This window comes from Sus scrofa, chromosome 15 (assembly GCF_000003025.6).
Source record: "Sus scrofa isolate TJ Tabasco breed Duroc chromosome 15, Sscrofa11.1, whole genome shotgun sequence".
Classification (NCBI taxonomy): domain Eukaryota; kingdom Metazoa; phylum Chordata; class Mammalia; order Artiodactyla; family Suidae; genus Sus; species Sus scrofa.
This window is the reverse complement of record NC_010457.5, coordinates 10,994,988-11,016,900: the sequence shown is the minus strand read 5'-3', so window position 1 is coordinate 11,016,900 and position 21,913 is coordinate 10,994,988. Positions and strand designations below refer to the sequence as shown.

At 34.0% G+C, this 21,913-nt stretch overlaps 1 protein-coding gene across 1 annotated transcript in view; it reads right to left on the bottom strand.

Moving 5' to 3' along the window:
* LRP1B (LDL receptor related protein 1B) overlaps positions 1-21,913 on the bottom strand; it is a 1,887,165-nt gene that overhangs the window by 483,069 nt on the left and 1,382,183 nt on the right.

Sequence of the window (21,913 nt, the reverse complement as noted above, 5' to 3'; positions counted from 1 at the left end):
TCTCAGAGAATCTTCAAGTACAATGCATGCCAAGAAATTGAGCCATGATCTCATGGTTTCAGTTTCCCCTGAAATACCTGCCACATACATTTGAGTGATATTTCAGTTTATTTTTAATTTTGTTTTTTGGTCACACTCATGACATGTGGAAGTTCCCAGGCCAGGGATCAATCCTATGCCAATGTTGAGACCTGTACCTCAGCTCCGGCAATGCCAGATCCTTAACCTGCTGTGCCACAGGGGGACTTCTTTGAGTGATATTTAAATCCTATTTTGAGGAGACAGCATTTCCCTTAATAAATTCAAATTCTGATTTTCCAAATTTGTCAATGAAAGTGATTTTGTACTTGGAGGAAAATGTTTAAACTATGCTGCCTTTACTCTTATCCCTGAGATTCATTTTCCTTTTTAGAATATTTCTATAATTAAAGCTGCCACCACTACTAGGGTCTCAGGACAGTCATTACAAAATACATAGAATAAACTAATGCTCATCTAAAAGATATACACAGTAGAAACAGTTGCAGAAGGAGTGCTTTGTTGTAGATAGCCTCTACTAATCTGAACAGACAAGTTTTCTGGAATCAAGAACACTAAAAAGATGCTGAATGAACAGAACTCTACTATATCTAATTATAAAAAATTATGTTTTTTTTTTAATGTTTTAGTATTTGTTCTATAAAATGTGATGTTTCTTTACATATACATTCAGTATTTCTTCTAGAATAAACGTATGTTATAAAACATATCAAATCCTTTTTTTTTTAAAAATAGACAATGCAGTTTTAGGTTTGCAGTAAAATTGAGTGGAAGATTCAGATATTTCCCATCTATCACCTGTCTCCACACACACACAGTCTCTCCCATCATCAAAATTCCACACTTTTACAATTAAGGAAACTACATTGACACATCATGATAACCCAAAGTTCATAGTTTACATTAGTGATCACTCTTGGTGTTATATATTCTACAGGTTTGACAAATGTATTATGACAGGTACCCACTGTTATAGTATTATATAAAATAGTTTTACTACCCTGAAAATTCTCTGCATTCTACCTACTCATCCCTCTCACAGCCCTCCTTCCTCCCAGCCACAGATACTTTCACTGTCTCCATAGTTTTACCTTTTACAAAATGTAATGTGTACATCAAATAATTTTTTAGTTATGGTTTTGGAATAATGCAGTCATAGAAACATTTTGCATTTTAGATAAAACTTTTAAAGTATAACAAAATATTTATATTTAACTTTCGGTTAAACCTATAATTTCTTTTCTATAGCTGTAACAACTGTATAATCCTTGTGCACTCATTTAATAACAATAGTAAATCACACCTTAAAATCTTGTCTCACTTCAATAGACATCAGTCTGTAAAAATATAATTATTTAAGATTTAGCCATTTGTTTTCATATTTCTTGTACAAATTATATGGGAACATTTTGTCAGGTAGAGTTCAGACAATGTCACTGATACATACATATTTAAATAGTAAATGCCAAGAATTCTATTTTCAGAATGCTAGCATGAGGACCATATAGAATATGACCTCTAGTAAAACAAGCAAAACTAGTAAAAATTATTTTGAAAAATAAAGATGAAGATTTCTCAGAATTGACCAAGGATATGTGGCACATAAAGAAAAAAAAACAGCTTCAAAAAAATTTACCAAATCTAGGTGAGAACAGTCCCTCTCTTCATGTTCCAATTCAGCTTGATGGAATTTCTACTGTGGGCAGAATGTGTGTAGTAAGATGGGGGTTCCCTTTCTCCTTGGCTTCTCATAAGGAGCCTCACCCAAAAAGCAGGAAACCCCTTCATTATACCCTCCAAATCTAAGTTGCAGGCACTTAACTTATGGTGAGCACAACAGAAAGCTCAGAGGCTTCCTACCTGACCCTGCACCCAACAGTAGAGGGAAAGTCCTGCCTCAGAAAAGGAAGGCTGTGAACACTCGGATCTTAATTGCTCTTCTGGCTGCTGGCACAAAAGTTCCAAGAGAGCCAGGCAAGTCAGAGACTACCACTCTGTCTAGAGCCAGGATCAGTGACTCACGGATTTTATCTAGAATGAGAAGCAATCCATAAGAATAGAGAACTCCAAAACCTTCCCCAAAGCAACAGACTTTCTTTGAAACAGAATGTGGAAAAATTCAACTCTAAGTGGGCTATCCATATCAAGATTTTTGTTATAAACAATTAAGAGGAGGCTTTAACTTAGGAAACCAACAAGCTAAACCACAGGCCAACTAGTTACCCATACAGAAACATGGAAATAGACAACAAAGAGCCCTTCTGGAATCAGGAGAAAGCTTAAAGACTGGTCTCACAAACTATCCCCAGCCAGAATTTAATTGTATCAGAAAAGAGCAATTCATATCGGAAGGCACTGTCAAAAACATAAGAGAAATCAGCCAGCATTTAGGGGAGACTAAAAAGTGAGCTTGATAGCAAATAGCAAAATCAAAGTCAATAAGGATTAAAATCATGTAAATTTATGTCCTCTAACCACACTGAAGTTGAGTTATAAATAAACAATATCAAAAAAAGTTTGGGAAATTAAAAACTATGGGAAAATAATATATCCTGCTCCTAAATAACCAATGAGGTAGAGAAGAAATCACTCGGAAAATTTGAAAATATTTCAAAATGAATAAAAATGGAGACTCGACATACCAAAACTTGTGGGTTGCATCTCAAGCAGTTCTTAGAATGAAATTTATAGCTATATATGAATAGATTAAAAAAGAATTATCCCAAAACTAACTTTGCACTTTAAAAACTGAGAAAAACAAAAACAAAATAAAAAAACCCAAAAAACAATAAACAACAACAACAAAAAAAACACAGCAAGCTAAACCCAAAGTAAATGGAAGGAAGGAAATAATAAATATTTAGTGGAATTTAAAAAATAGGAAAAGAAATAGAGTTTACTCAAAAATCAACAAAATTAGGGGGTTCCTGTCATGGCACAGTGGAAACGAATCCAACTAGGAACCATGAGGTTGTGGGTTCGATCCCTGGCCTCAGTCAGTGGGTTAAGAATCCAGCATTGCCCTGAGCTGTGGTGTAAGGTCACAGACAAAGCACAGCTCTGGTGTTGCTGTGGCTGTGATGTACCCCAGCAGCTTTAGCTCCAATTTGACCCCTAACCTGGGAACCTCCATATGCTGTGGGTGTTGCCCTACAAAGAAAAAAAAAAATCAACCAAATTAAAAGTTGGTTCACTGAAAAGATCAACAAAATTGACAATTCTTTAGCTAGACAGCTCAATATAAAAAGAGAAAAGAGTCAAATTACTACAGTCAGGAATGAAAGACCTTACAAAAATTTTTAAATGATTATAAAAGAATACTATGAATAACTATATGCCAAAAAATTAGATAATTTAGATGAAACAGACACAGAAGAAGAAATAAGAGTAGGAAAAGCAAAAGGAGAGGGAGGAGAAAGGTAAAAAAAATATAGTCTATTTGCAGTTGACATGACCTTATACAAAGAAAATTCTAAGGAATCCACTAAAAAGCCTATTAAAACTAATAAAAGAGTTGAGTAAGGCTGCAGGATACATGATCAGTATACAAAAATCAATTATACTTCTATGTACTTATAATGGATATTTCAAAAAATAAATTAAGAAAATTCCATTTCAGGAAGTTCCTGTCATGGCTTATTGGTAACCAGCCTGACTAGTATCCATTAAGATGTGGTTTCAATTCCTGGCCTCGCTTTGTGGGTTAAGGATCTGGCATTGCCGATTCAACCCGTAGCCTGGGAACGTCCATATGCCACAGGTGCAGCCCTAAAAAGCAAAAAATGTGAAAGAAAGAAAGAAAGAAAGAAAGAAAGAAAGAAAGAAAGAAAGAAAGAAAGAAAAAGATTTCATTTCAGTAGCAAAAAAAAAAAAAAAAGAAAAGAAGAGAAATAGGAATAAAGTTAACAAAAGAAGTGTAAATTGAAAACTGCAAATCATTCATGAAAGAAATTAAAGACCTGTGTATATAGGAAGATATCACACATTATTGTACTGAAATATCACATTACTCTTCAATTTTTTTTTCTACAGATCATATCATCACAAACCCTATTGAAATCTCAGTTGGTTTATTTGCCAAAGTTGACAAGCTGATCCTAAAACATGTCCCCAACAGGTCCAAGTTCCACGCCTGAAAATCTTATGGCAATGCAAGAGACCAAGGATAGCCAAAAAGAGCTTGAAAAAGAACAAAGTTGGAAGGATTCACAATTCAAATTTCAAAATCTCCTACAAAGCTACAGTAGTCAAGACAATCAGTACACATAAAGATAGATTTATAGATCAATGGAATCGAATTTAAAGTCCAGAAATATGGAGTTCCCGTAGTGGCGCAGTGGTTAATGAATCCGATTAGGAACCATGAGGTTGCAGGTTCGATCCCTGCCCTTGCTCAGTGGGTTAACGATCCGGCGTTGCCGTGAGCTATGGTGTAGGTTTCAGACGCGGCTCGGATCCCGCCTTGCTGTGGCTCTGGAGTAGCTGTAGCTGGCTACAGCTCCGATTAGACCCCTAGCCTGGGAACCTCCATATGCCGTGGGAGCGGCCCAAGAAATAGCAAAAAAGACAAAAATAAATAAATAAATAAATAAATAAATAAATAAAGTCCAGAAATAAACCCTCACATTTACAGTCAACTGATGTTCAACAATTTGTTAATACAATTCAATAGTGGAAAAACAATCTTGTCAAAAAAATAGTGCTGGGATAACTTAACATCCACATGCAAGTCCACACAGATATTTGTATCTGTATATGAAAATTGAGTCAAAATGAATCTTTGACCTAAATGTAGATGTTAAAACAAAGCACTTAAATGAAAACATAGCATTAAATCATAGAGTCCTTGGATAGCTAATGACTTCTTACACAGGACACTAAAAGCGTAAGGAACAAAATTAAAAAATGAATAAAATGGATTTTGTGTTTTAAACTACATCAAAAAGTGAAAAGATAAGCAGAGCATGGGAGAAAACTTTTGCAAATCACATATTTTATAAAAGACTTTTATCTAGAATAAATAAAAGAACCCTAGCAGATTAGCAACAAGTTTTTTTTTTTAAGTGGGCAAAGAATCTATTGAATAGACTTTTTTTCCAATACATACAAATAAGCATGAACATGAAAAAATGTTCAAAATTATTAGGCATCAGGGAAATGCAAATCGAAAACACAATAAGATGTCACTTCATTCCCCACTGGAATGACTGTTTTAAAAAAAGATAATAACAATTCTTGGCAAGAATGTGGAGGTCTTGGAACCCTCACATACTGCTGTTAGAAGGCAAAATGTTTCAACCAGTTTGGAAAATTGTCTGATACTTCCCAAAAGTTTAAACATAGAGTTACCATATACACTGTGCTGTGCATTTCTAGGTATATATCCTAGAGGAAAACAAAACAAAAACAAAACAAATATCCACACCAAAATGTGTACATGAATGTTTCTGGCAATTTTATCTGAGTCAAAAAAAGCAGAAATAACTCAAATGTCAATCAACTGATGACTTTTATTTTTTTCCATTTAAACTCATATACTCATAAAATCTAACATTACTTGGCAAAAAAAGAAAAAGAAAAAAGAAAAGAAAAAAAGAAAATGCTAAGTAACAAGGCCACAACATGGATGAACTTTACACTGAGTGAAAGAAGTCAATCATGAAGGACTGTATATCAGCTAATTTTATATGAAAGGTCTGGAACAGGCAAGTTTATAGAGGCAGAAAGTAGATTAGTGGTTGATTCAGGGCTAGGAAGTTAGGAGAAACATGAAAATTACCCATAAGCACTGACTTAAGCTTTTTAAATATATCAATTACATGGTATGTGAATTATATCTTTAAAAAAGTGTTAGTTTTTTTTTTTTAAGGAAATTCTATCATGAGGAATTATCACAAACAGTGAGAAATATATGTAGCTAAACTTTGGAAACAATCAAAATGTCCAAAAAATTAGAAAATTAAAAAAATTATGATAATCTACAGATTAAATTACAGATTGTTAACCACAACATAGGAAATAATAAAAGGACTAGGATAAAATTTTATCAATCATAAGATTATTTTCATTTTAAAAACAGCATGGATATTAATATTCCAAATATTAACAGTTGCTAGCTGTGTAGTAGCAGTAGTGGTAATTTTCATTTCAACTTTGTTTCATGCTTCCTAATTTTCAAATTCCCCATTATGTACAACTTTAATAAATAATTTTTTAATAAATAAATAAATAATTTTTTGAAATTGAGATCTGCTATCAATAAATGATTACTAATGACTATTACTTCACAAAACAAATTTATTAAAAAAATTAAAATCATTATAAATAAAAAAATACAAAAATAATGTTTAGTGATGATTGAGCTGGTAAATGTCTATTTTTAATTTAGTCATCACTATTTTGAGTTAAAAGAGTTTCACATAGACATTGAAAATAGTATGAAAATTTGTTCATTGTAATCCTTTATTGTATCTGTAAATTCAAATCTGAGCCAAACTCAGGGGTTTTATCACTGAAATAGTATTAAGGGAGGACATTAAATGGAAACAACTATCAGGCTATGGTCACATTGTAAATAAGATTATTAATAAGAGTCACCAACAAATGACAGTTTTTTCCAACTAATTGGAATCATGTTTCATAAGTAACAAAAGAAAAATTTTGAATCCTCTTTTCCAAGATTTAGAAAATAGCATTTCATATTTAGTTACAACCTTGAATTACTATGGAATCATCGATTCTTTTTAGTATTTTAATATTTAATTTGTAAGGAAAGCAGTAACATAAATAGAATCTCCCCAACGAAGATTTGTTTTTCCCCTGAAAAAAGGAATAGATTCCACAATAGTCTACTTTATGTGCTCATACTCTGCAAACCTAATTCCGGTTCTGTTCACATAGGTATTAATGACTGTTGACTAAGAAAATAGACGGTTTTAAAAAAATAGCCTACAGGTTGTTAACTGTTGAAGCTATTAATAGTCAAAAAGCTGGAAGTGACCCAGAGAAATCATTATTCAGAAGAAGTGGTTTGTTTAACTCTTTAAAATACTCCAGAGCCAGAGATTCATAACCTGTAAGTAATCTTTTCTGATATTTAATACACTGATCTATTCTGGTATCTAGTACACTGACAATCAGGTTTAATTTATCAATCCACCTAAGTTTTTACCTATGTGATTTACATCTAGCTTTCCTCATTCAGTTCTCATTAAAATTAAATCATGAATATATTAAATTCTAGACTAAAGAAATCAGTGGGGTTTTTTGTTGTTCGCTTTTTTGTTTGTTTTTCAACATAGTCCTGGATAAATTTATTGACAGAGTGCTTGACCCATAGAAAACAGTTGGATTTAACAGGCTATCCTTGGAAGATTTGCATAGTTGCTACTGTGTGCCATACTGGGTGAGTATAAGGAATCCGCAATTGTTGTCAAATACTTTGGCTCTCCCTTCCTGGACACAAAACTCTAGACAGGAACAATGGTTGCCATACTACAACTCATTTCTAGCATCATTAACATCAGTCATCACAAAGCCTGCCTTGGTGACAAAGAAGAAAGTCACTCCATTCATAATTCTGTTGGTGTTACATATCTTTGTATCCCCCAGGCAATCCTAGACAGCTTTAAGCAATTTCTTGGAAGAGCTTTTCTTAAAAAGCTTTGGTGCCAGAGAGTTGTCAGTAGAAGATTTAGTGCAAGTTAATATTATATGGAGACTTTTCTAGAAACTGGGCAAAAACTGTAAAGGGTGATTTGAGAGAGCTGCTGGCGTTTCTTGAAATATTTTTCTGCAATTCTGGTTAAAAGCAAATTTGGCAAATTTATGACATTAAAAGCTAGTAACAATGTCCTATCTCCAGGGGTAAACCATGATGGAAAATAATATTTTTAAAAAAGAATGTGTATGTGTGTGTGTGTGTGTGTGTGTGTGTGTGTAATAGTATATATACAGTAACTCAGTCATATATATATGTGTGTGTATATATATATGACAATTACTTTGCTATACAGCAGAAATTGGCACAACATTCTAAAGCAACTCTAAAAAGGCATTTATATAAAGTACATAAAAATGGCAAAAACATACTAAATCATAAGATTACTAATATAGTATTACTCAAAAACATATTTAAAAAGGAATTCTATAGTGGTATAGCAGTTTAAGGATCTGGCATTTTTGCTGCTGTCGCGTGGATTCAATTCCTGGCCTGGGAACTTTCATATGCCACAAGTGTGGCCAAAAAAACCCAAAAAACAGTTAAGAAAAAAAAGCTAGATAACAATAAATGAGATGACCAAGATAATAAATAGTTCCCTAATGAAAAAGACTTCGAATTCGCTACTTTTGAGGATAGTGGCACTAAACCAGAGGTGCATTTCAAAATCACTGAAAATACATGGCTAGGTTTTTCAACCTTGGCACTATTAGCATTTAGGACGAAATAATTCTGTTGTGGAGGATTGTCTTGTGTATTGTTTAGCAGTATCCTTGGCGTTTACTCACCAGTAGCACCCTTTCAGTTGTGACAACAAAAAATGTTTCCCGATATTCCAACATGTAATCTGGGATGGACAGTCATCCTCAATTAAGAACCACTGCCATGGAGCTTCTAAGATACTAAGCACTAGGACCACGAACTATCCCTCAACCCCAGTGTGGCCTTTCAAACCCTACCTACTGAATGGTCAGATATCTCTGAGACTTTGCTTTATATAACATATTTGTTGTTGTTACTAAACTCTCATCTGTTCTTGAATTCTTCTGGAATCTTTCCTCACTCTCATCTTACCTAGCATGGTAGTGTAAATAAAACTCATGTTTGGGGAAATACATATAAATACATAAATATATGTTTATTTATGAGTTCTTGTGAAATATAGTTCATATTTATATGAGTTCAGACTCCAATTATCTTTCCCAATCATAAATACAACAGAATTAAAATTCTCATTATGAAATTATCAGGGATATGATGTTGATTATTGCACCACTGGTTATCCAATTCATGGCTTATGTAAATTTCAAGGGTGAAAATCCAAATGTAAATCCTAAATGCAGAATTTGGGCATCCCGAAGCAACTAACTCTCCTCTGAATATCTATTCATCCCAAACCCAGTTCCTTCATTATTAAAAAAAAACTGTCTTCCTCAACAGATTATTTTGATGATTTAAATTGCATAAATACATGAAGTTTCCAGATTTTATTCCTGGAAGGTAGTGGTTAATAAGTAAAATATTTTTATTTTATTTTTTTATTTTTTTCCTGTCCCAAATCATCTCTTCCTAACCCAGCCATGGGTGACTCGTTCCATTTATAGGCTTTCTACTTTAACCAAGTCCCTGTTCTGAAAAATAATAAGAAATATATAGAAATAATTAGTTCTTTTTTCCTTTCAAAGTCCCCCAAAGAATCCAAGTGCTACTTACTGTCTCTGGCTAAGAATAAAACCAAATGATAAAAAAGAATTAAAGATCTACCCATTGCTAAAGTACCAGACCAAACATCAATTAAGTAATTTCTTTTTTCCTTTTTTAACCAGAAAATTATCCATCTGTTTAAAAGCTAATGGCCAACAATCTCAAAAGCTGAACCTTAGCTTTTTAATTTATTTTTTAAAGGAAGTGTGTCAAAAAGAAAAATGGACTAATATGTCCTTGGTTTTCTTAAAATGGGGGAAATACACTTTTTCAAGTTTAAAGTCACATTTAGCAATGTTAACGGTATCGATATTCCTAAGCTAAGGGAGAACCACCACATTTTCATTTGACCAATATTTTGACTAAGAGTCAGAGAATGAAATAATTTGAAAAACATCCAAAGTATTTACCTATCCATGAAAATATTTTCCACACATGATTTTCATGGTGCTTTAGTTGATTTTATGGTGTTGGGTTAAGACACTGAGCTTTGCTCTAACATATGAGTAAGAGAGCTACCAATCTCTTAGCAGCTCTTGATAATTTATTATGCATGGGTGTAACTGGGCCTTTTGAGAATAGGGTTCTAGGTAACTCAGTTTGGATGAGGAAAAGAGTAGAGAAAGACATCAGAGTATCAGATATAAATGTATAAGAGAATACTGAAGAGACTCAAGAGAATCATGAGTGGAAAAGAATCCTGAACAGTTAGAAATAAATACAGCAGCACAGAGTGACTCAGGAGAGGGAAAAAGAAAGATGCTCAAACAGACTGGATGTGCTTTATGTGAGTAAGTGCAAAGCAGGTGTTGGGACCTTCACTTTCACAAGGAGTGCTAAATGCCTGAGAAAGAAGCTTCAAGAGATTTCTTGATTCTCTCAATAACAGAATAATAATATTCCAAATAAAGTTGGCCAAACTTTAATCATAGTAGATCATCACATTGTATCTTCTAGAGCTTTGGGGTTCAGATATCCATTCCGAGGAATCCAGATACCTAATAGAAGCTTGTTTTATTTTGCATTGTTTTTCATGTTTTGAGTTCAGAAATTATCCAAATAGGATTTGTGGAATATGTCCATTAATTTAGTTAACCTATAGTGACACTTTCTATGTATGGTTTTATTTGTTTCTCAGTAGTGTTGGAAAGTTTTTTGTTTTCTTGTCCTAGTTAGTACTCTGTGACTTGAAAGATTTATTGGACTTGACCACCTACAAATACACACAACCTGCTCACATGATTTGAAAATACAGTCTTGAAACAAGTTTGAAATGACAACGCAAAGTAGTACAGGTTCACTGTCACAAGAACAAGAAGAAATTGAAGCAGCCAAATTGAACCGGCCCTAAAAATTCACTTTGTAACCAAGGAGTAAAATTGAAAAAATATCTCAAAACAACAGTATTATATTTCTTAAGCTATGGCTGTTACTGACATAAAAAGAATTCTTTCTATAATTCTTCTTTGGCCTTGGTTTGTGACAGAGTGGTTATTATGAGAAAAAAATTGTAAACAGCTATTTTCTAGGCTTCCAGGCATAGGGAAAAGAAACCCTCTTTTGAGTGTCACATGCTTCAATTATTAAATAGGTTTAAAGTCGTAGGATTCAATACATAAATCAAAATAATACATGACCTTCTACCAGTACAAATTTGCAGAATTAGTTTCATCAAATAATGCCAACAATGGCCTAAATAAAATTGTATTTAAATTGTTATAAATGCAAGATGGCAAAGTATAAAGGATTAAAAGTAGAGCATGCCATTACTACACAGCCCTTTGATCTCTTGAGTTTCAGGTTCCTTCTCTGTAACATGAAGAAATACCACTAGATTGTTTCAAATGTTCCTTCTAATTCTAACATTCAAAGATATATGTAAACATGGGCATTCACATCATGGCTCAATGGAAATGAATCTGATTAGCATCCATGAGGATGCAGGTTTGGTCCCTGGCCTCACTCAGTGGGTTAAGGATCCGGTATTGCCATGAGTTGTGGTGTAGGTCGCAGATGTGGCTCAGATCTGGTGTTGCTATGGCTGTGGCGTAGGCCAGTGGCTATAGCTCCGATCCTATTTTGGGAACTTCTATATAGTTCGGGTGGGGCCCTAAAAAGAACAAAACAAAAAAGTGTACATAAACGTGGGACAAATGGGACTATTAAGGAGGGAGTCTTTCATGTAAATTGATGACATTCAGCTGTGTAAATATGGCAGCCATATTCTGTCACATATTCTCTTTGTGTTGCTATGTGTGTGCTTTACAGTTTATTTTTTAGAGCAGTTTTAGACTCATAGCAAAATTGAGCAGGAGTTCCCACAAACCCTTTCCTTTTCTACACTCAGCCTCCTTCACTATTGATGTCTCATACAAGAGTGGTTTAAGTAATAAACTTACATCAACATGTCCACAGTTTATATTAGGATCTACAGTTTACATTAGGGTTTACTCTTAGTGTTTTACATTCTATGGGTTTTAACAGATGTATAATGCCATGTTCCTTCTGATTTTTTTATTGTCTTAATAGCTGTATCACTATGTGATGATGTGAAAAGGCATTAGAACATTCCCTATAGTGAGTGTAAGGCAATTACATCCAAATAATGGTCCTTATTTGGTACCAAGTCAGAAAGAGAAAGACAAATACTATATGACATCACTTCTATGTGGAATCTAAAACATGACACAAATGAACCTATCTACAGAACAGAAACAGATCATGGACATAGAAAACACTGGTGGTTGCCAAGAGCATTGGGGACTGGGAGTTTGGGATTGTGGGATAGACAGGGACTTTGGGGTTGATAGATGCAAACAATTACATTTAGAATGGATAAACAATGAGGTCATACTATATAGCACAGGAAACTATATCCAACCTCTTGGGATAGGACATGATAGAAGATAGTATGAGAAAAAGATATACAATGACTGTGTTACTTTACTGTACAGCAGAAATTGACACAACAGCATAAATCAAATATAATATAAAACAAATAAATAAAATTTAAAAATTATCCATTCATGCATTACCTTAGAAACTGTTCCTTGTTTGTCCATATTCCCTACAGCAGTTTAGCTGTGATGTTCTATTCCTAGCAGATAGTCATCAACATTTGTTAACATTGAGTTGGATAACTCAAATTTGAATAAAAGAGATAAAAGATGAAAAAAAAGAACATAAGCTTGAAAATTTCAAATAATGATTCTCTGAGTAGAATATTCTCTATTTAAGTAATATTCTCTTAAGTGATTATTATTAAAAAGTCATAAATACCTCCAAGACAGAGGTGGGAGAACTGAATAGATCATTATTTAATGAGGATCACATTACTAAATGGAGCAGTGAGCTGTGTTCTGAATGCTTTTTCCATAACCAAAATATATCTTTTAAAACATCAAATGCAGTATTCATTCATCAGGAGGACTATCACTCAGCAGGCCAGGATTTTCAAAGCTGCCTATTTTTTTTTTTTTCCAGTGGAATGGGACTTTTCCAGTGAAGTGATAAGAATACTTTGAAAATCTTAAAACAGCCACAGGGTCTTCTTTCTTTTATGGTTAGTATCCAGAATTGCTTCATCTGGTGAAAGAAACACTTTCACTGTAGAAAACTTAAATTCATTACAACCAAAACCCAGCAAGATTCAGATCTGTTCATTGCCATGAAATATATAGGTTTGAACATAAAATATTTATCCTTGAAAACTGTGGTAATGAAATAATAGTGCATAAATGATGATAGTTATACCTAACAAATGATCCTACTTCACACCATTTCCTTATAGTGTTTAGAATATGGGGCAACTATGTCCTTACATTTTGTCATCTTTAGCTTCAATTGATCTTAAAAGTAGAGATTATATCCCTGAAGTCAATGCAATTAATGAAAGAAGAGGAAATAGAATGTATGCAAAGGGGTTTAATAGAGGAATAACCTATAATCAGGTTTTAAAGGTCTTGATGGGAAAAAAAAACTGAGGTTAACCTATCAAAAATTGTTTTCTCTATTTCTCTGTATCTCTCAGGAGCAATCCAGTTATTTTTGTTCTTTCCTCCCTAAAGTAGCTTCACTCAATCTAGTCACAGAGCTTCTCTATTATCTATAATGATATTATAAACCAAATTGCTTACACTCTGATACTAATATATTTTAGTAATACAAAATCAGTAAAGGATCAGTCTGTATAGTATTAGAAAGAAGCACAAAAGGTACATGGAGACATGGTGAAAACTCTTGATACCACCAACACCACCACCATAATTATTAGTGTTTTACAAGGTTTACTGTCTAAGCACTGTTTGTTATGCTCCTAGGATTATATTCAATGATTCTTAAATATATACTAATTTTTTAGTAATGATTTTTATTTTTATCACTATAGCTGGTTTACAGTGTTCGGTCAATTTTCTACTACACAGCATGGTGACCCAGTTACACATACATGTATAGATTCTTTGTTCTCACATTATCATGCTCTATCATTAGTGACTAGATACAGTTCCTAGTGCTACACAGTGGGATCTCATTGCTTATCCATTCCAAAGGCAATAGTCTGCATCTATTAACTCCAAGTTCTCAACCCACCCACTCTCTCCTCCTTTCCCTCAGCAACCACAAGTCTATTCTCCAAGTCTAGGATTTTCTTTTCTATGGAAACCTTCATTTGTCCCATATATTAGATTCCAGCTATAACAAATATCATATGGTATTTGTCTTTGTCTTTCTGACTTACTCCACTCAAAATAAGAGTCTCTAGTTCCATCCATGTTGCTGCAAATGGCATTATTTCATTCTTTTTTATGGCTAAGTAGTATTCCTTTGTGTATATATACCATTTCTACCTAATCTAATTGTCTGTCTATGGACATTTGGGTTGTTTCCATGTCTTGGCTATTGTGAATAGAGCTGCAATGAACTTGCAGGTGCATGTGTCTTTTCAAGGAAAATTTTGTCTGGATATATGCCCAAGAGCAGGATTGCTGGGTCATATGATAGTTTTATGTACAGATTTCTAAGGTACCTCCATACTATTCTCCATAGTGGTTGTGCCAGCTTACATTCCCACCAACAGTGCAGGAGGGTTCCCTTTTCTCCACACCTTCTCCAGCATTTGTTATTTGTGGACTTTTTAATGATGGCCTTTCTGAGAGTTATGAGGTGGTATTTCATGGTACTTTGGCTTACATTTCTCTAACAATCAGGGATGTTAAGCATTTTTTAATGTACTTGTTGCCCATATGTATATCTTCCTTGGAGAAATGTCTATTCAGGTCTTTTGCCCATTTTTCCATTGGGTTATTGGCTTTTTTGCTGTTGAGTTGTATAAGTTGTTTGTATATTTTAGAGATTAATCCCTTGCCAGTTGTATCGTTTGAAACTATTTTCTCCCATTCTGAAAGTTGTCTTTTTGTTTTCTTTTTGGTTTCCTTTGCTGTGCAAAACTTGTCAGTGTGATTAGGTCCCATTGGTTTATTTTTGCTTTTATTTCTGTTGCTTTGGGAGACTGACCTGAGAAAACATTTGAAGGTTGATGTCAGAGAATGTTTTGCCTATGTTCTCTTCCAGGAGTTTGATGGTATCTTGTTTTCTATTTAAGTCTTTCAGACATTTTGAGTTTATTTTTGTGCATGGTGTGAGGGTGTGTTCTAGTTTCACTGATTTGCATGCAGCTGTCCAGGTTTCCCAGCATCTCTTGCTGAAAAGACTGTTTTTTTCCCATTTGATGTTCTTGACCATAGGTGTCTGGGTTTATTTATGGGTTCTCTATTCTGTTCCAATAGTCTGTATGTCTGTTTTGGTACCAGGACCACACTGTCTTGATGACTTGTGGCTTTGTAATATTGTCTGAAGTCTGGAAGAGTTTATGCCTCCTGCTTGCTTTTTGTTCCTCAGAATTGTTTTGGCAATTCTGGATCTTTTGTGATTCCATATAAATTTTTGGATTGTTTGTTCTAGTTCTGTGAAAAATATCAGGAGTAAATTGATAAGGATTTCATTGAATCTCTAGATTGCTTTGGGTGGTATGGCCAGTTTTACAATATTAATATTTCCAACCCAGGAGCATGGAATATCTTCCATTTCTTTTCATCTTTAATTTCCTTGACTAATGTTTTAATTAAAGTTCTTGGCATAATAGTCTTTTACCTCCTTGGTTGGGTGTATCTCCAGGTATTTGATTTTTTGCGGGTGCATTATAAAAGGTATTGTATTTTTGTATTCTTTTCTAATATTTCTTTGTTAGTGTACAGAAATGTGACTGATTTATGAATGGTGATCTTATATCCTGCTATTTTGCTGAATTTGTTAATCAGTTCAAGTCATTTTTGGGTCAAGTCCTTACAGTTTTCTGTATATATTATCATGTCATCTGCCCACAGTGACAGTTTTACCTCTTCTTTTCCTATTTGGATGCTTTTTATTTCTTTTTTTTGTCAGATTGTTGTGACAAGGACTTCAATACTATGTTAAATAACAGTGGTGAGAGCGGGCATTTGTGTCTTGTTCTGATTTTAGTGGGAAGGCTTTCAGCTTTTCTCCATTGAGAATTATATTTGCTTTGGATTTGTGGGTAAGAGTTTTGATCATGAATGGATGTTAGACTTTGTCAAATGCTTTCTCTGCATCTATTGAGATTATCATGTGGTTTTTGACTTTTCTTTTGTGAATGTGGTGTATGGCATTGGTTGATTTGTGTATGTTGAACCATCCTTGTGCAACTGGGATGAATCCTACCTGGTCTGGGGTATAATTTTTTTGATATGTTGTTGCATTCTTAAATTTTGTTGAGAATTTTTTTTTTTTTGTATTTCTGCTGTTTCTTGGGCCGCTCCCGCAGCATATGGAGGTTCCCAGGCTAGGGGTCTAATCGGAGCTGTAGCCACCAGCCTATGCCAGAGCCACAGCAACGCGGGATCCAAGCCGCGTCTGTGACCTACACCATAGCTCAGGGCAACGCCGGATCGTTAACCCACTGAGCAAGGGCAGGGACCGAACCCACAAACTCATGGTTCCTAGTCGGATTCGTTAACCACTGTGCCATAACGGGAACTCCTGTTGAGAATTTTTGTGTTTATATTCATTAAAGATATTGGCCAATAATTTTCATTTTTTGATAGTATCTTTGTCTGATTTTACTATTAGGGTGATGCTGGCATCATAGAATGTCTTTGGGAGTGTTCCTTCTTCTTCAACATTTTGGAAAAGTTTAATGCAGATGGGCATAAGTTCCTCTCTGTATGTTTGGTAGAATTCACCTGTGAAGCCATCTATTCCTGGACTTTTATTAGTAGGGAGTGTTTTTATGATATATTCAATTTCATTTGTAGTGATCAGTCTCTTCAGTTGATCTATTCCTTCTTGATTCAGTTTTGGCAGGGTGTAAGTCTCTAGAAAGTTGTCCATTTCTTCTAGGTTGTCAAATTTGTTGGCATAGAATGTTCATAGTATTCTCTCATGGTTTTTTGTGCTTCTGTAGTATCTGTTGTGACTTCTCCTTTTTTGTTCCTTGTTTTGTTTATTTGGGTTTCTTCTCTCATCTTCTTGGTGATTCTAGCCAGAACTTGGTCATCTTTGTTTACCTTTTCAAAGAACCAGCTCTTGGTTTTACTGATTTTTTTCAATTGTTGTTTGAATCTCTGTTTTATTTATTTCCTCTTTGATCTTTATGATTTCCTTCCTTCTTCTGACTTTAGGTTATGTTGGTTTTTCTTTTTCTAATTCATTAGGGGGTGGGTTAAGCTGTCAATTTGAGATTTTTTTTTTGCTATTTCCTGGGCCGCTTCCACGGCACATGAAGATTCCCAGGCTAGGGGTCCAATCGGAGCTGTAGCCACAGCAACGCAGGATCTGAGCCGCATCTGCAACCTACACCACAGCTCACGGCAATGCCGGATCGTTAACCCACTGAGCAAGGGCAGGGATCGAACCCACAAACTCATGGTTCCTAGTCGGATTCGTTAACCACTGCGCCACGACGGGAACTCCAGATTTTTTTTCTTTTTTGACGAAGGCCTATATTGTTATGAATTTCCTTCTGAGAACTGCTTTTGTGGCATCCCATAGATTTTGAGTGCTTGTGTCTTCTTTTTCATTTGTCTTGAGGTATTTTTTCATTTCCTTCTTGATTTCCTTATTGACCAATGGGTTATTTAGTAGCATGTTTTTTAGTCTCCATGTAGTCAGTTTTGTCTCATTTCTTTTCCTGTGGTTGATTTCTAGTTTCATGCCATTATGGTCAGAGAAGGTACTTGAAATAATTTCTATACTCTTTAACTTGTTGAGGTTAGCTTTATGCCCCAGTATGTGATCAATCCTTGAGAATGTTCCATGTGCACTTGAGAAGAATGTACATGCTGATTTTTTTGGATGTAATGTCCTGAAAATGTCGATTAGGTCTAACATTTCTATTGTGTCCTTTAGGATCTCTGTTGCTTTATTGATTTTCTGTCTAAAGGATCTGTCCATTAATGTGAGTGGGGTGTTAAATTCCCCTACTATGATTGTATTCCCATCAATTTCTCCTTTTATGTCTGTTAGTATTTGTTGGAAGTATCTGGGTGCTCCCGTATTAGGGACATATGTATTGAGGATTGTAATATCCTCTTCTTGAATGGATCCTTTAACCATTAAGTAGTGTCCTTCTTTGTCTTTCTTTATGGCCTTTGTGTTAAAGTTTATTTTGTCTGATATGAGTATTGCAACTCGTGCTTTCCTGTCTTGTCCATTGGCATGAAATATGTTTTCCCATCTCCTCCCTTTCAATCTATCTGTGTCCTTTGCCCTAAGGTGAGTCTCTTGTAGAGAGCAGATTGAAGGTTTTTCCTTTTTTGTCCAAACTGCCACTCTTTGTCTTTTGATTGGAGCATTCAGTCCATTGGCATTTAAGGTGATTATTGATAGATATTTATTTATTGCCATTTTAAACCTTGTTTTCCAGTTAATTCTATGTTTCTCTTATTTTCTTTTGTTTGTTTGGATGGTTTCCATTTATTTTATGCTTGAGTACTTTTCTTTTCAGTTTTTGTGAATTTGATGTTCAGTATTGATTTGTGGTTGCACTGTTTTTTATGTACATTAACACCTTCCTATATCTGCTTGCTTTAGCCTGATAGTCATATAGGCTTAAATTTCATCATTAAAATAAAAAAAGAATCTATACTTTCTTACTTTCCTTCTCCACATTGTATGATTTTGATGCCTTTTTTTTTTTTTTAACATCTTCATGTTTAGATTTGTATGCTGGCTTATTTAAGTGACTGCTTTCCAATTGTGGTTTCTTCCATCCTATTTCTCCTTACTTCTTCTTCTTCTTTTTTATTTACAGAACCCCTTTCAGTATTTCTTTTAGAATGTGTTTAGTATTCCTGTGCTCTTTTAGCTTTCATTTGTTGGATAAAATCTTTATTTTCCCTTCTATTTTAAATGATATCCTTGCTGGGTAGCGTATTCTAGGTTGCAATTTTTTTCCTTTTAGCACTTTAAATATATCTTGCCACTCCTTTCTGGCCTGTAGTGTTTCTGTAGAGAAATCAGCTGATAGCCTTATGGCAGTTCCCTTATACTTAATGCTTTGTTTTTCTCTTGCTGCCTTTAGAATCCTCTCTTTAACTTTTGCCATTTTTATTATAATATGTCTTGGTATGGGCCTATTTGGGTTCAACTGGTTTGAGGCCCTCTGTGCTTCCTATATCTTGGTATCAGTTTTCTTCAGATTTGGAAAATTTTTAACCATAATTTCTTCAAATATATTTTCAGTACCCTTTTCTTTTTCTTGTCCTTCTGGAATTTCTATTATTTGTAGATTGGCCCACTTTATGTTATACCATAGATCTCTTATATTACTTTCATGTTTTATCATTTGGTTTTCTGTCTGCTGACCTGATTGAGAGATTTTCATTATTCTATCTTCCAAATCACTAATTCATTCCTCTGCATTATTCATTCTGCTCTTTATTGTATTTAACTCAGTTTGTATCTCTGTAAATGAGTTTTCTAAATTTTCTTGGCTCCTCTTTATATTTTCTAGTCCCTCTCTCCAGCTGCTATGCTTTTCTTGGTGACTCTGAGGTCCCTCCAACTTGGCTGATCTTTCCATCACTTAGGTGGCTCCCCAGGATATAGGTTCATTTTCTCCTTCATAGCACCCTCTCAGGAATGCTAGTCCCATCCTGATTCCTTTTCTCTCTCTCTCTTTTTTTCTTTTGTTTTACCTAGTTATGTCAAGAGTTTCTTGCCTTTATGGAGGTTTAAGTTCTTCTACCAGCTTCAGTTGATGTTTTGTGCAAGTCATTTTACATGCAGCTGTGCTTCCTTGACATGTTTGTAGGAGAAGGAGAATGTGACCTCTTACTTCTCTTACTTGCTCTGCATCTGTATAGCTGCTGATTTTATTTAATCTTTGCATATATGCTCTACAGATTTCTCATTATCATTATTGCAGTAGTTAGTTCATTTTAAATAGAGACATTTACTAACCTACTATTTCTGTCCCCAAGAAGTTAAGAAACAACTATTAATCTATGCAGATAGCTGAACAGAAAAAATAGTACGAAAAGAACAGAAAATAAATTATTTGCTAACTGGAAGTTTAAATACAGCTTGTAGAGCATATCTGTAAATATATATCACATATTCTAATTTCTACAATTTATTTCTTTCTACTAATAGATATCTTTGCTACTTTCTGAGCATTCATGTAGACCAAGCATTGTGCCAAATGCTGGCAAACATTGATATAAATATACCCATACACTCAAAAGTGAGGAGACTGAGCCTCAGAAAAAGTAAGTAATATACCCAAGGTCATAAAACTAGTAAGTAGTTAAACTGGTATTAGAATCCAAGCTGTCTGTTGCAAAAGTCTGGCTTCTTCCTACCATGTGTTTCACTGGAATCGAGGTCTCTGGCCCTCTTTGATTTCAAAACAAGTTATATCTTGATGCTTTCTGATTTACAGTGGAAATTTTAATAGATTCCCCTGACCATTCTAATTTCATATGACCATTCCATATGTTTATATCATTTGATATTTAAAAGAAATTACTTTCTTAAAAATAATTTCTTTACAGGAATGTAATTTAAAAACATGGCAGGCACAATATGAAGAAAACAAAATTTTAACTAATAACTAATAATTACTCTATTGAAAAACTACTTTGATATATAATATTTATATAAAATATTAATAATTAATAAGAATTTAGAAACAGAGAATACCATTCTTTGCAAATAAAATCCTCTCACATGTACATTATATGAAATTTAACAATTTCAGGACCAATACAAAAACTCAGAGAGTGAATTCAACATATACAAAGAATCAGGTTGCCCTTAAAGAACAAGAGATTTACTAATGATCTAATCAGGGCATTTGACTAAAGAGCTTATTTAATATTTGCATTTGGAAACTTATCAAATACTTCAAAAAATCATATAGAGTCTTTAAAGGAATCAATGCATGAAACTAGATAAAACAAAGGAGTATGGATACTTAGTAAAATATATATATGCATGTATTTATAAAATCTTTTCAGGAAATTCAAAATTTTTTTAGTTTTATACCTACTAAATCCTATACAATAAAATTCTAAAGAACAATATGCATGTAAATAAGAGGCAGGGTAGATTATTCATGGTAGGGTAGTAAGGCTTCCACAAATAATGAAGTTGGATTCAATAGTCTTGTTTGATCAAAAATTGCACTGATTTTGGAATTCCCTTCATGGCTCAGATTGGATTAATGCCCGTGAGGACACCAGTTGGATTCCTGGCCTCACTCAGTGGGTTAAGGATCTGGCGTTGCCATGAGTTGTGGTGTAGTTTGCAGATGCAGCTTGGATGCTTGGATCCTGTGTTGCTGTGGCATAGGCAAGCAGCTACAGCTCTGATTCTACCCCTAGCCTGGGAACCTTAATATGCCACAGCCCTAAAAAGACAAAAAAAAAAAAAAAAAAAAACCTCACTAATTTAGGCAAAAGTAACATATTGTTCAGTAAAATATGCTATATTTTCTACATTTCCCCTTGGAAAATCCATTTAAGAAATATAAGAAATTTGCCTCTGATTCCAAATATTTGGTGCAAATAATTTACTTAAGAAAAAAAATCATCATTAAACTGTATGTGAAAATCCCCCGAATTCATAAATTTGTAGTCAAAAATTTCATTAACACATGATTGAACAAAACGTGTTAGAGCTAAGGGATAAAAAGAGGCTTACTACCTGAAGCTCATGTGCTGATATTTAAGGATTTTTTTTCTTTAAGATTACATATCAAAGAACAATTTTTAACATTTGTTAAAATTAATTTACAAATATATAAAGAAAATACTGGAAACATTGTATATGTACCTTTAACACTCAAACATTAACTCAGGAAGCAGGTGATTTAGTTGGATGAGAGTCAGAGAGACTTGTTTTTCAAAATTGAATCCCTCAAGTGTAGAA